This window comes from Gadus macrocephalus, chromosome 21 (genome assembly GCF_031168955.1).
Source record: "Gadus macrocephalus chromosome 21, ASM3116895v1".
Classification (NCBI taxonomy): domain Eukaryota; kingdom Metazoa; phylum Chordata; class Actinopteri; order Gadiformes; family Gadidae; genus Gadus; species Gadus macrocephalus.
Genome location: NC_082402.1, coordinates 16,874,664 through 16,888,167, shown reverse-complemented (window position 1 = coordinate 16,888,167; position 13,504 = coordinate 16,874,664). Strand labels below are relative to the sequence as shown.

Below are 13,504 nucleotides of genomic sequence, written 5' to 3'. Positions count from 1 at the left end.
GTTGTATACCTTTTTAGAAAAGACGTGAAGGCATGTACACATGCACAAAGTACTACGCAGAATAGTTTGGACTAATTAAGGAGAACAGCTATAACGGACAATAGTAGCCTTAAACCTATTCCTAATTTCTCTTAATACTATATTTGCAGAGGGCATTTTTGATGGCCTGTCATAATAGTTGCTTTTTGATCCCGACTATAAGGTGAACAGTGGTTGGAACAAGTGTGCTGTCAACGGCTGAAATGTGGAACGTGTGATGCGTCTTTTTAGGATTGCAAAAGTTGTATATTTAGGGCCTTTAGCAGATGCTTTTATCCAGAGACTTTGTCAGAAGAATGAGAAACAATGTACGTATCTCTGTCAGTACAGTAAGGATGTTCATAGAACCAAATGCCAAGCACCAGTAATTGCTAGGTTAACCCATTCCCTGTATTCAACAAAGATAGCTTTTAGCTAGGATAAGATGCTACACAACTAAGAACTATTATTAAGTGCCAGGACGTACACCATACAATTGTGTAGGAGGGGTGGGAGGGGGTGGCTATGCATAGTCTAGGTAAACTCTGAACAGGTGAGTCTTGAGTATTTTGCGGAAGTTGCTGAGCAACTCTGCGATCCTGACATCGGCAGTGAGCTCAACATTGCGGTACCAAAAGAGAGAAGAGAGTTGTGACTTTGATTGACTTTTAGTTGCTCTTAGCGACGCCAGACGTCGAGCTGAAGTAATTGAGCTAGATGGTGTGATTTGACCAACGCTTGGAGGTAGGCAGGGGCAGTTCCATTGACTGCCTTGTATGCGAGTAACATCATCTTGAATCTGATGCAAGCTACTACTACAGGGAGCCAGTGGAGGTCCCGGAAGAGGCGGGTCACATGGGAGAATTTAGGCAGGTTGAACACAAGGCGCGCTTCAGCGTTCTGGATGCGCTGCAAAGGTTTGAACACAGAGGCAGGGAGTCCAGCCAGGAGCGAGTTGCAGTGGTCGAGGCGGGAGATGACCAGCACTTGGACTAGGAGCGGAGCTGCTTCCCTCGGGGGGAAGTGCCGGATCCTGCGGATGTTGTAGAGGGTAAATCTGCAGGATCGGGCCACCGAGCTGATGTTCGTGGTGCAGCATAACTCATTGTCCAGTACCACATCAAGGTGTCCTCAACACTACAGTGACCAGTAAGTCTATGTGAGGGCAATCTTTCCCTGATATAAGGAAGAGCTCAGTAACAACTTTTCTTGTGTGTTAAGTCGTAGACATAAGCAGTGGTGGGCAGAGTAGCTAAAAAATTTACTCAAGTAAAAGTACTGTTACTTTAAGATTATAATTACTCAAGTAGAAGTAAAAGTACTCGTAAAAATAATTACTCAAGTAAGAGTAAAAAAGTATGCAGTGAAAAGACTACTCAAGTACTCAAGAGTACTGAGTACTGAGTTTCTCCGATTTATTTTTTAAATAAACAGAGCAACACAAACGGTACAAAATAGACACCAACAAAATATAAAACAGCAATGTTCAAATGAAGATAATTTAAATAACATCCTTTTAAATAAAATAAATAAGGTCTTTAAAAATAAAATGTATAACCCTTGAACTAAAACAATAACAAATTAAATCTTTGCAAATTTAAATACATCAACCTTTAAATAAAATAAATTTGGTTTATCCAAAATTATATTAATTAAAACCAATACACGTATAACTGTTAACTGACATTATTAACAAAGTACATCCATGGCATCAGCCGTTCAAAACCAGTCTGCATGAATCGTATGACAACTGGATGGCAGGGGATGCGGACAAGGAATACACCGCAGGGGAGAACATGAGAGCCCCAGCTCGCCGCATAGTAGCCTGGGTGCTTTAAGCATGGAATAAGCTGGATGTGTGTGTGTGTGTGTGTGTGTGTGTGTGTGTGTGTGTGTGTGTGTGTGTGTGTGTGTGTGTGTGTGTGTGTGTGTGTGTGTGTGTGTGTGTGTGTGTGTGTGTGTGTGTGTGTGTGTGTCTCACTCTGTTCGAGCCTGCATGAGAATTCAATGTTGTCATTAGCTGTTACGTCTTTCTGACCAATTCAAGGCCGACCTGGGCTGTACCACTTCGGGAGGGGGTGCTCAGTTACTCCCCTCTAGACAAAACCGAATTGGTGGCGACGTTGACCCGGTGCCCCCCGAAACGTTAACGGGCCACAGGGAATTCTCCCAACTCTCCCGATTACCACTCTGCGTTGTGCGTGCGTGCGTGCGTGCCTGTGTGTGTGTGCAGGCGTTATTCAATTGCCTCTCGGCCGCTTGTACCCGCGATCTCGTCCTTTCGGTCATCACCAGTGGCGGTTCTACGTCCAGTTACGCCCCGGGCAAGACTTCCTCCAAGGGGGGGGTTGTATCATGACCCTACGGACTTCAGTGGGGGTTTCATTCCGTCTGTGCACGGCACCTTCTCAACGAGCAGGTGTGCGCCTGCAGCCAGAGGGGGCGCCAAAACACCAATTCCCCACACAATGTTTTGTACTTCATTGAAAACCGCTACGCAGCGCTTATTCTTTTTTAACTGCTCGTGGCGCACCCCATGTGATTTGGCGCCCCCCACAAAGATGGCGCCCCGGGCGGCTGCCTGGTTCGCCCGTGCCTAAAACCGCCACTGGTCATCACCCAACCCTCATGACCATAGGTGAGGATAGGAACGAAGATCGACCGGTAGATCGAGAGCTTTGCCTTGCGACTCAGCTCTCTTTTCGTAACAACGGTGCGGTAAAGCGAACGCAATGCCGCCCCCGCTGCTCCGATTCTCTGGCCAATCTCACGCTCCATAGTACCCTCACTCGCGAACAAGACCCCGAGGTACTTGAACTCCTTCACTTGGGTTAAGGAATATTCACGTGATAGAAATAGATCTTGCATGTAATAAAAGAAAAGATCTAAAAAAACAAAGTTACGACGTCACGTAGCCAAATGGAACGGCGTAAAAGTACCGTTCTTTCTTCAAATATTTACTCAAGTAAAAGTAAAAGTATGTTGCAATAAAACTACTCCTAAAATTACAATTTATCCAAAAAGTTACTCAAGTATTTGTAACGGAGTAAATGTAGCGTGTTCCTACCCACCTCTGGACATAAGTAATGGCAAGGTTAAAATTAACCAAAAGATTAGTGTCAAAATGACCAGGGTTTTTTAATCAAACCACCTTTGTTTCCATCAAGTGTTCATTTGGGGACCTATTTGTAACCAGCATCAGCTCTAACCGTCGATGGTGAAGACTGGGAGATACAGATGTAATTATCAGTGCATTAGTAATTAACTCGTGGGCCGGAAAATCAGAAGTCTAGTTCGCTATAGGAGAAAGGGGTATTAGCAATATGCATTGAGTGACAGAGTAAAGGACTCACACAATCAACAAGTACGTTTTTAAGAGCTATATTGTGTAGATTTAAAGAAGTAAAATAAAGGAATAATAAATTAAAAAAACATGAGGTATCAACCAGTTTCTCAATATATCCAGCCACTGGGAAAATCAGAATCTTGGTAACAAAATAACAGTCCTTGGTTTGGGTAGCTCGCCACTACCACTGAGGTTCCCCACTACCTCTCCAGAGATGGGAGAAATCCCAGCGGGAGAAGAATCTTCATGCAGATCTCACCAGGAATCCATACAAGCAAAAAGACCCGGCCTATAAAGGCCAGAAAAAGGTTCACTATAACATTCATATAAATAAACTATACTTACTACTTAAGTAGTACATACTACATTTAATGCTAAATGTAAATAAATGCATATTAACACACATATTTATACATATACATTGTTTTCTAATAATCATGTTAACTACTTTTTAACACATTCTCAACATTAACATGAGACTGAGGCTGAACATTTCTTTCCGTTCATCTCCTTTACTTTTAAAGGCCCACTATGCAACTTTTTTAGCCAAAATTACATTAAGTATGCAGGTTGAGAGTTATGCTGATGGTTCTGCATCCATTTCTGGGTCGATTGGTGGGTGTGTCATTTACCCATGTCGCCTCTCCAGCGAAAAAGCGCATATGCAACTTGCTCTGTTCGGACCGACACAATCCGGATGTGACGCAGCGGATATCCTCGAAAATGTAGTCAGATTGTAGTTTCGAAAATGCTTTACGGCACAGACACACACCCAAACATGGCACCGGCTAGATATAAACAGCCAGTTGCGAGGCAATTGTTGTATTCATCATGGATAAATCGACTGATAAGGGACCCAAGAGGCGACCGTCGGTGGAACAAAAGAAGAATGGACCAGAAAAGAGATCAGACACGAGTGAAAGGGGAACTATGCAACTTTTTTGGCTTGATTTACCTTAATATAACAGGCTAAGAGTCATTGCGATGGTTCTATTATAAATTTTTGTTCGATTGTTCGTTGTTTCGACTCACCCTTGCGCATCTTGGCGGAGAAAAGGAATATGTTTCTGCCGGCGACCCGCCGCCCACTCTCGCGGGAGTCTCGGGTCTCGCGAAGTAACGAATTGCTTTACGGCACAGACCCCCAAACACGGAACCGGCTCGATATAAACACAAGTCACTAAGGGATTGTTATATTCATCATAGATCAGCCGACTAAAAAGAGACAGAGAAACCCAATGTCGGAGGAACAGAAGAAGAGAAAAGGGAGACTGACCGGCAGAGAGGCCAGACACGAGTAAACGTTGGGCAAGCTTTTCAGGAATAGCGTGAACTGAAAGAAAAAGAAGACTGCAAATCAGACGCCGACTCAGCCGTGTTGCTTTTGAAATTGAAAGTACCCTTGGGTGGCCTTTGTCTTCGTGGTATTCTTGATGTTGATAGTCTCCATTTTGTGAGCCCTGTAAAAATTGTTTTCTCGACCGTTTTGTTGTGAGCCCTGTATGTTTCTAGCTTGCTTGGTTGCAACCATATAAACACCTTTGTTTCCATGGGTGTTTTGCTGGTTCTTGTTTATTTAGATTATTATGTTGGCCAAACCTCTTACACTGATTGTTCTGTTCAACCTAAAATAAAACAATTATAATCTAGGATATAAATTCTCCCCGTCAACTATAAAAAAGGATGGATTTATGTTTATTGCAATACAAATACACCCTTTTAAAAATGTATAACCTTGCCTACACTTTATGAACATCTACTTCGGACATGGCTCCACGCATTCGCCGGCTTCTTTGAAAACAAATCCACATGGCTCGCGGAGAAGTGCATGGGGAAGGGTCGTCAACGAGTTGTTACGACAGTGTTGTGAAATATCTACTACGAAGCTGTAGGGGGCGTTGTGTAGAGAAATGTGCGTGCCAAAACCAAGAAAACAGCGAAGAAATGCCCGAAGTTGCATAGTGGGCCTTTAACTAAAACAACGTAATGTAAAACATTTTTAAAACATACATGAAATTAATGCCCCGGTAATCCACATTAACATTAACAGATGCACACTTCAACTCTGTTCATCAGACGAACATCAATAAAGATTACTCACCAGAGGCTCAAACATCACATATACACACACACTCCGGGTACAAGGCAGAATACACTGCTCATCAGTCCAGGTTCCGCTTTTGAAGAGACAGGGACACGGGAGTTCAGTAATATGCAACGAAGTATAAAGAATATGCAACAAAGTATTACAGTGGCTAATGGCATGAGCTAGCGCTATAGTTGTTAATAACCAACTCACGTTCTCCTTCGTTTCCGTCACAAACAAGGTCCACTAATCAACCCACAGCAACAACAAAAATAACTTCGTTCTCTGCGCTGCCGATAATTATTCAAAACGTTGGGATATAGAGTGAGGTACGTTTTATTACTCTGTTTTCTGGGAATAATTGACGCAAGCAGAAACCAGAAAACAAGCCGTTTTTTCGTTTTGACAAGAAAACGAAAATCTAAATTTCAGTTCGTTTATTCGTTTTTTTGTTCTTACTGAGCGAAACGAATTTACCACTCAATATCTGGTTTCCGCCGATGGGCGGGTCCTCTTATTGGCTAGCGTGCTTCATTGCCCTGTGCTCTTCATAATAAAAGTTCTTCCGTTTGATAATGTCGACAAAAATATTACTGTATTATAGACACTAGCAGACACAGAGGACCACACCACCCACAGTCAAGACTGACACGGCTTCAAATAACAATAATAGTATTCATAATCATTTGAAAATGAGAACTTATGAAGTTATGATGACTTCAGTGCAGTTGATGTTTAGCCACAGTTAATACATGCAGAGTAGACCTGAGGGCTTTACTACGACATCATTGTCCGGCTCTGAACTATGCGCTCTGTGCGCGTTCACATCAAAGGAGCTGCGATCGCGGGCTGCTGATTTCCTCACAGCCTGAGAGCTATGAGGAATACAAGTGATTACAACTAGGGATGTCCGATATTGGCTTTTTTGCCGATATCCGATATGCGATATTGTCCAACTCTAAATTTTCGATTCCGATATCAGCCGATACCGATGTCGATATTTGGGTTATTTTTCCTCAAACCTAATTTAGGTAACATTACATATCTCCTGTTGTGGAATTAACACAACATGCTTAATGTTATTGTGATGCCCCACTGGATGCATTCTTGAATGCAACAAGGCTTTCCAAATGTTAACATTGTCTGTGCAAAATAAGAAAAATACTTCAACTTAATTTAAGGGAAAAGTGCCATGTTTATTTTTTATTTTTTAATGGTCTCAGACAACAGTTTGGATTACACTCTCCCTGAGATAATCTTGACAATGCCCACAACAAATAGGGCAAACTTGACTTCACAAATGATAAAACATTGTACCTGTGCAACATAGCAGTATGTTTCTTTAACTAAAACTCAATAACCTTAATTGAATAAATGCACAAATATGAGTCAATTACAATGTGCACTGTACTGCACAATTTTGAAAACATTTATTTGAGCTATAAATAAATAAAAATAAATAAATAATAATAATAATAATTATCGGTTTTAAGGCAAAAAAAATCCGATACCGATATTGACCGATATTACATTTTTATGCTAATATCGGGGGGCCGATAATATCGGACATCTCTAATTACAACACATTTCTGACAGCTGAACATTGCGCAGGGCTCTCCGTGAGACGCACGCAATTCAACCCATTCACACGCCACACAACTTGCGCCGCTATTTAACAGTGGAAGGGTAGGAATCAAATGCGTCCGGGTGAAATTTCAAAATCGTCCGGGATTTTATTAAAGCCTCAATACATGTTCACATTTAATTTGCGTTGCGTTCCTCTGGGTCTGTCACAAACTAGTTGGGCTACGCCCTCCCCTACTCAGTTCTGTTCGCTTTGCATTGGTGGAAGTGAGTAGGGGGAGTGGTTAAGTAAAGCCTTCAGATTGGACGGTTTGACTTTAGAGTTACCGTCATGTTTTGTATTATTTTTTTACCATTATTGTTTTATAGGGACAAACATTAACACATTTCTCCATTCTCCTGCAGGGGATTGATAAAGTTCTATCTATGTAACAGAAGGAAACACTTACTCATACTCCATCAAATATTCATACTCTTTGCACACTTTACCACAGCATTGGCCTACTGAATGCCACAGATATATTTTTAAGCATTGGACTGAATGCCACATAAATATAATGTATGTTTTGCACGTTTGCAACGTTTAAAAGTTCAGGGAAAAGTATATGCCTCTACTGGTGTTGCTTAGGCCAATATCCTTTTGAGGCAGTGTTGTTTCTGAATATTAGTGTTAAGGGCCAATAATATAACATAATAACTATAATAACTAATAATAACTATCATACATTAGTCACCATGTCTGTTGAAAAAATTTGTATGCAGTCACATATTAATATATCCCCCCCCCCCCCGCAGACAAAATCTCACTCTGAACTCAGTTCAAAAATGGAGAGCCCTGCATTGCGCATCTGTTGACCTTTATCTATTTACAGTAAACAGATAATTTTTTCTTGCTGGAAGATATTTTATATTGTTTTCATATTATTATTTACTGACAGTGATTACAGAATGCGAGTGTGTGTTATATTGAAAGCGAGGCTGGGTGTGCCTATGAATATAAGCTACAGTGAGTTTTTTAAGGTGCTGTACAAGCAAATCATATTGACTACTCTGTACAGTGACATAGTGTACAGTAACCTACTTCATTCAATATTGAATAGGCTACTGTAGCCTACACTATGTACTAATGGTTTTGCTCTTTGGTCATGGCAGTTGTGGCAGTCATTTTAACATGTCAGCAGGCAAGCTTCACTCATTCCAGGATGTATTATGCTTTGTCCTATAGCCTACTTGGGACGTGTTTTGAAATGGATCTATAGTAGCCTATAGAAATTTGCCAGCTGGAATACAAAGCAAACTCTCCTTCAAATGCACATTAATGGAAGTCTTGTATTGTCATCCCCAAATAATGCTGCAATGTAATAATATACATCTTTAAATGCACAATAATGAGTCATTATTTTTATTATGACTTATCAGATTTTTATTGGCTCCCAGAATGCAGGTCTGTTAGTGACTCCCAGTATCTCTAAAAACAGACTGGGAAGTAGAGCATTCAGTTACTGGGCTCCTTTACTATGGAACCAGCTCTCCCCATGGGTCAGAGAGGCAGACCCCCCCTCACCTTTCGCACCTTGTAGTTTGGCCTTGGCGTCTCGCAGTCTCTCTGTGTTTCCATATATTCTCCACAGCTCCACCCCCAGTCTGAACCAACTGCAATTTTTCCCCTTGGTTTTCCTGGGAGTTTTTACTCAGTCAATGTGAGGGTTTAAGGGAAGAGGATGTTGTTATGATGCTCATGCTATGTAAAGCCCTTTGAGACAAACTGTTTGTAAAAACGGGCTATAAAAATAAAATTGCCTTGCCTGGCCTAACCCGCTTGGACTGTAATTCATATTCATGCTACTAGTTTGATCATTGACTGACTACATGAATAGAGATTCTTATAGTCAAACGGTATAGGGTATATACCATTTTTTTATGTGTTTAGGCCAGTTATGAGATCTAGTTAACATCATTAAAAGTCATTTCCAAACACATTAAAGAAAACAAAAGCAAAGAGATTTTGCAGCAGTAGCACACTTTTACTTAAACAGAGTGGGATAGGAATCAGGTTAACAAAACATCTAAGAACATCTAAGCTGTCTAACACATTACCAACGCAACATTGAAACATCATAAAACATCACAAAAAAAACAGCTGGAATACAAAGAGTTTGATTTGTATTCCAGCTGGCCTGTTATGAGCAAATTTCTATACGCTACTATAGATCCATTCCAAAACATGTTCCAAGTAGGCTATAGGACAACGCATAATGCATCCTGGAATGAGTGAAGCTTGCCTGCTGACACGTTAAAATGACTGTCACAACTGACATGAGCAAAACCATTTGTACATAGTGTAGGCTACAGTAGCCTATTCGATATTGAATGAAGTAGGTTACTTTACACTCCCTGTCACTGTACAGAGTAGACAATATGATTTGCTTGTACAGCACCTTAAAAAACTCACTGTAGCCTATATTCATAGGCACACCCAGCCTCGCTTTCAATATAACACGCACTCGCATTCTGTAAACACCATCAGTAAAGAATAATATGAAAACAATATAAGATATCTTTCAACAAGAAAAAATAATTTGTTTACTTTAAATGGATAAAGGTCAACAAATGCGCAATTTTCAGCTGTCAGAAATGTGTTGTGATCACTTGTATTCCTCATAGCTCTCAGGCTGTGAGGAAATCAGCAGCCAGCGATCGCAGGTCTGCTCTGCATGCATTACAGTTTTTCTCAGTCGCTTTGGTACATTTCTCAGATCAGAATTGAAATTTGCAAAGCAGTAAGTGCATTTCTCAAAACAATGTGTTCAAATAGCAAAACGCCATGGATTACCTGCAAAAGCCAGTCTCTTGCTCAAAATCCTTAGTTAATCTCTCAAAAGTAAACATCTGTTTCAATGAAGTCCTTGTGTCATTGTCTACGGATAAGACAGTCAAATTGCTTAGTCATGTTGTCAATATAACAGTGTACTCTGGAGGGATGTTCTGATGTAAACTCTGGCTAAAGTTTTGAAGACAATTATTGTGAATTGTAAGTTACACCTTAGTGTATGTGGGAGATTGATTGCAAGAGACTGGACAAGATTCACATTTACGCTTTGACTGTACTGTAATTTGTTGATAGACCATGTCATTGCTAGAAATGTGAACATAGGAAAATCTCCTTAGGGTCAACTGTACATGCATTGCTGTAGGAATTACAGTGCAGTCATCCTACAACTCCTCTGTTGGGCCACAAATTCTCAGACAATGTAACATTGTGTCGTGCTCCAGCTATATATATACTTGCCAGTTCATGGTTCAGGAGATGCACCTTTGAGCTATTCCAGTAAACTGGTTGAACGTTGGTTGATCTAACACTTCACACATGTCCCTTCTTTAGAGAAAGTCAAGATTCACGTGGTAACAATTGACCAATTCAGGACAGATTTAGAAAAAAGAGTCTAATGCCAGTGTATAGAAATGTATAGAAATTTGCTTGACATATTATGACAACTTGTGTAACCATTTAGCTGGTAAAGACTTATGCAATGAACTAATACCTAAATGTTGTGGGGGTGAGACTCTTCCATAGAGACCATTACAATACATTTTGATCAACATGACATAAGCAATTGATAATGTAGGAAAGAGCAGAGAATTGTACATAATCATGTGCATGGATGTACCAAAGCATTTGCAACGTGTTCAAATAAATGAGAAACTGTTTTTTTCATGTGCACAAGTGACACACTGATGTGAAGATTGAACAGGTAGTTTTGAGAATTTCAATTCTGATCTGAGAAATGAACCAAAGCGACTGAGAAAAACTGTAACTGTGGCTAAACATCAACTGCACTGAAGTCATCATAACTTCATGAATTCTAATTTTCAAATTATTATGAATACTATTATTGTTATTTGAAGCCGTGTCAGTCTTGACTGTGGGTGGTGTGGTCCTCTGTGTCTGCTAGTGTCTATAATACAGTAATATTTTTGTCGACATTATCAAACGGAAGAACTTTTATTATGAAGAGCACAGGGCAATGAAGCACGCTAGCCAATAAGAGGACCCGCCCACCGGCGGAAACCAGATATTGAGTGGTAAATTCGTTTCGCTCAGTAAGAACCAAAAAACAAATAAACGAACTGAAATTTAGATTTTCGTTTTCTTGTCAAAACGAAAAAACGGCTTGTTTTCTGGTTTCTGCTTGCGTCAATTATTCCCAGAAAACAGAGTAATAAAACGTACCTTGCTCGATATATCTGGCTCTCACGCAAGCAATAATTTCCTTCAAGAGAAAGTTTGCATGCCGCCACCTCGACAACGGTCCGGCATAGAGAGAGAGAGAGAGAAACGGCACGTACACCTTGACGGTGTCTGATTGGCTACGCTACGTTGTCTTACGTGAACTCCTCATGTCACCCGAATCTTGTACACTTTGAGAAAGGCACATTCGCCACATTTGAAATAAACAAGATATTATTTTTAAACAGATATAAATAACCTTGTGTACATTAATCTTTTTAATCTATTTATTGACATATTTAGGATTTCAATCATAAATACTTTTCATATTATGGAAGACTATTTTAAATCAAACCCTATTTATTTATCTATTTATCTTATTAATTTATTGATCTAATCAATTAACTGAAACTGGACTTCTGATAAGGCCTAGTAACCTGGGTTACATATTCGTTAGTATTGTATCGTTTTTTAACTACATGGATAAACATTTTCTAAATTACCATGCTTCAAGAACGAATGAATAAGGGATGCAAAAGATAGTCCAGATACTCACATAGGTGGCGCTATAATCAGTACTTGAATGTACAAATGTCAACAGGCTGCCATTTCCACTAGGAATTGCAATATCCATGAAACATTGTGTCGACGCACCATTCGTCATGATGAACAGCTTTCGTGCTGAGTGGTCAGATCATTTTGAATTATTCCAATGACCACAACATTCCCTGATTCTGATCCCCAGATTGTTGAGGCAACAAAGTGGACCCACATGTACCAGGTGGGACTATACGAGAGCCTAAGTTTGCGGAGATATAACATTTTTATGTTGAATATATGCATATTTGTTACCTTTAAGCAGCTATATCTGTCACAATGATGTATGTTTGGCAGTCTAAGATGGCTAAAAGGGGGAGATGCCATATGCATGCCAAATTGAAAGTCTTTCTAAAAAAGCCAAAGTGATTCGACTTGTTTGAAGTTTGCATATGTAAACTCTCTGGCCGATGCTAGCTGGGCCTTAAAGGGATGCACACATCGTTTCTCTAAAGCCTGTTTTGACGGTGGATTTTGCCACAGTGTACTTTAGTATCATGGACAGGGATTTTGATATGTTTACTTCTGGTAAACCTGTTTTCATAGCCTACCAAGGCCTTTTGACCATACTAAACAGGAGCACCATTTGCTCACCAACTTATGGAAGACAGCTCTTCCTCAAAATCTAGTCTGATTGCTCTTGGGGATTGATTTGTCCATGTGGCGAAGTGGTAGAGCTGTGGGAAGATGAGTAGAAGGTTGATGGTTTGTCAGTGCAGTCAGTAAATGTAAATTTGAAAATACTGGGTGTTGAGATTGTTGTGGTCAGAATTGAAGAGCCCAGAAAGTGTATTATACTTAAATATTCCTACTTGATCTAGCAATGGAGGACTCATGTTCTCCTCACATCTTCTCAATGAATCATCATCATGAGTCTCACAGTTTAACCGTGTTTGTGTATATACTTAAACAAATGGTGGTTATTGACCACACTTGTTTCCAACTTATCCGTCATCTTTTTGGCTGCTGAGAAACCTTCAGGCCGACACTGATCCCCAATGTCTGAGTCTCACCTGGATGCCTCTGTGAGCAAGGTGCTATAGAAGTCAGCTCTTGATGTGGTCCTCCTGTTGAACTCCTGGCTAGCTCATCACATGTATAAGTTGGCTCTGAATGTAGTCCTCCTGTTTAAAGTCCTCCTGTTTAACTCCTGGCTGGCTCGCCAAATGATGAAGTATGGAGATGGTTCGAAGCAGGGTGCAGTTTCCAAGTCCTAAATAGATCATAGAGCCAAGTTGCAATGTTCAATCATTTATTGGCAGGCTCCTGCAGGAAACCCCAACAACCAACCTACCATCCTGCTACGTGGTGGAATCTCTTCTATGTTACACTCTGTTACTCCGTCTGGCTCTGTCCCATTATTATCTGTTGCCCTCCCATAGGGCTGAACGATTTTGGGAAATAATGTAATTGCGATTATTTCTACCAACATTGCTGTCACAATTTACTATGTGTTTTTCCTTTTTAAAGTTCCTTATGGTCTTTATTATTCACTAAACAAGCAATAAATCATTCTATAGTATGAACAACACAACATTGGAAGCAGTCGACATATAATCTGTTATTTACTTTAGGCCAGGTCTATGTGTTAAGATTAATTTATGCATGAATTGTTATTATAACTTTATTTAACTATTGAATTGTA

General features: G+C 40.2%; 1 protein-coding gene across 3 annotated transcripts in view; it reads left to right on the top strand.

Moving 5' to 3' along the window:
* The window catches only part of fig4a (FIG4 phosphoinositide 5-phosphatase a), a 93,079-nt gene that overhangs the window by 40,458 nt on the left and 39,117 nt on the right, over positions 1–13,504 (top strand). The gene's annotated exons all lie outside the window — the stretch shown is intronic.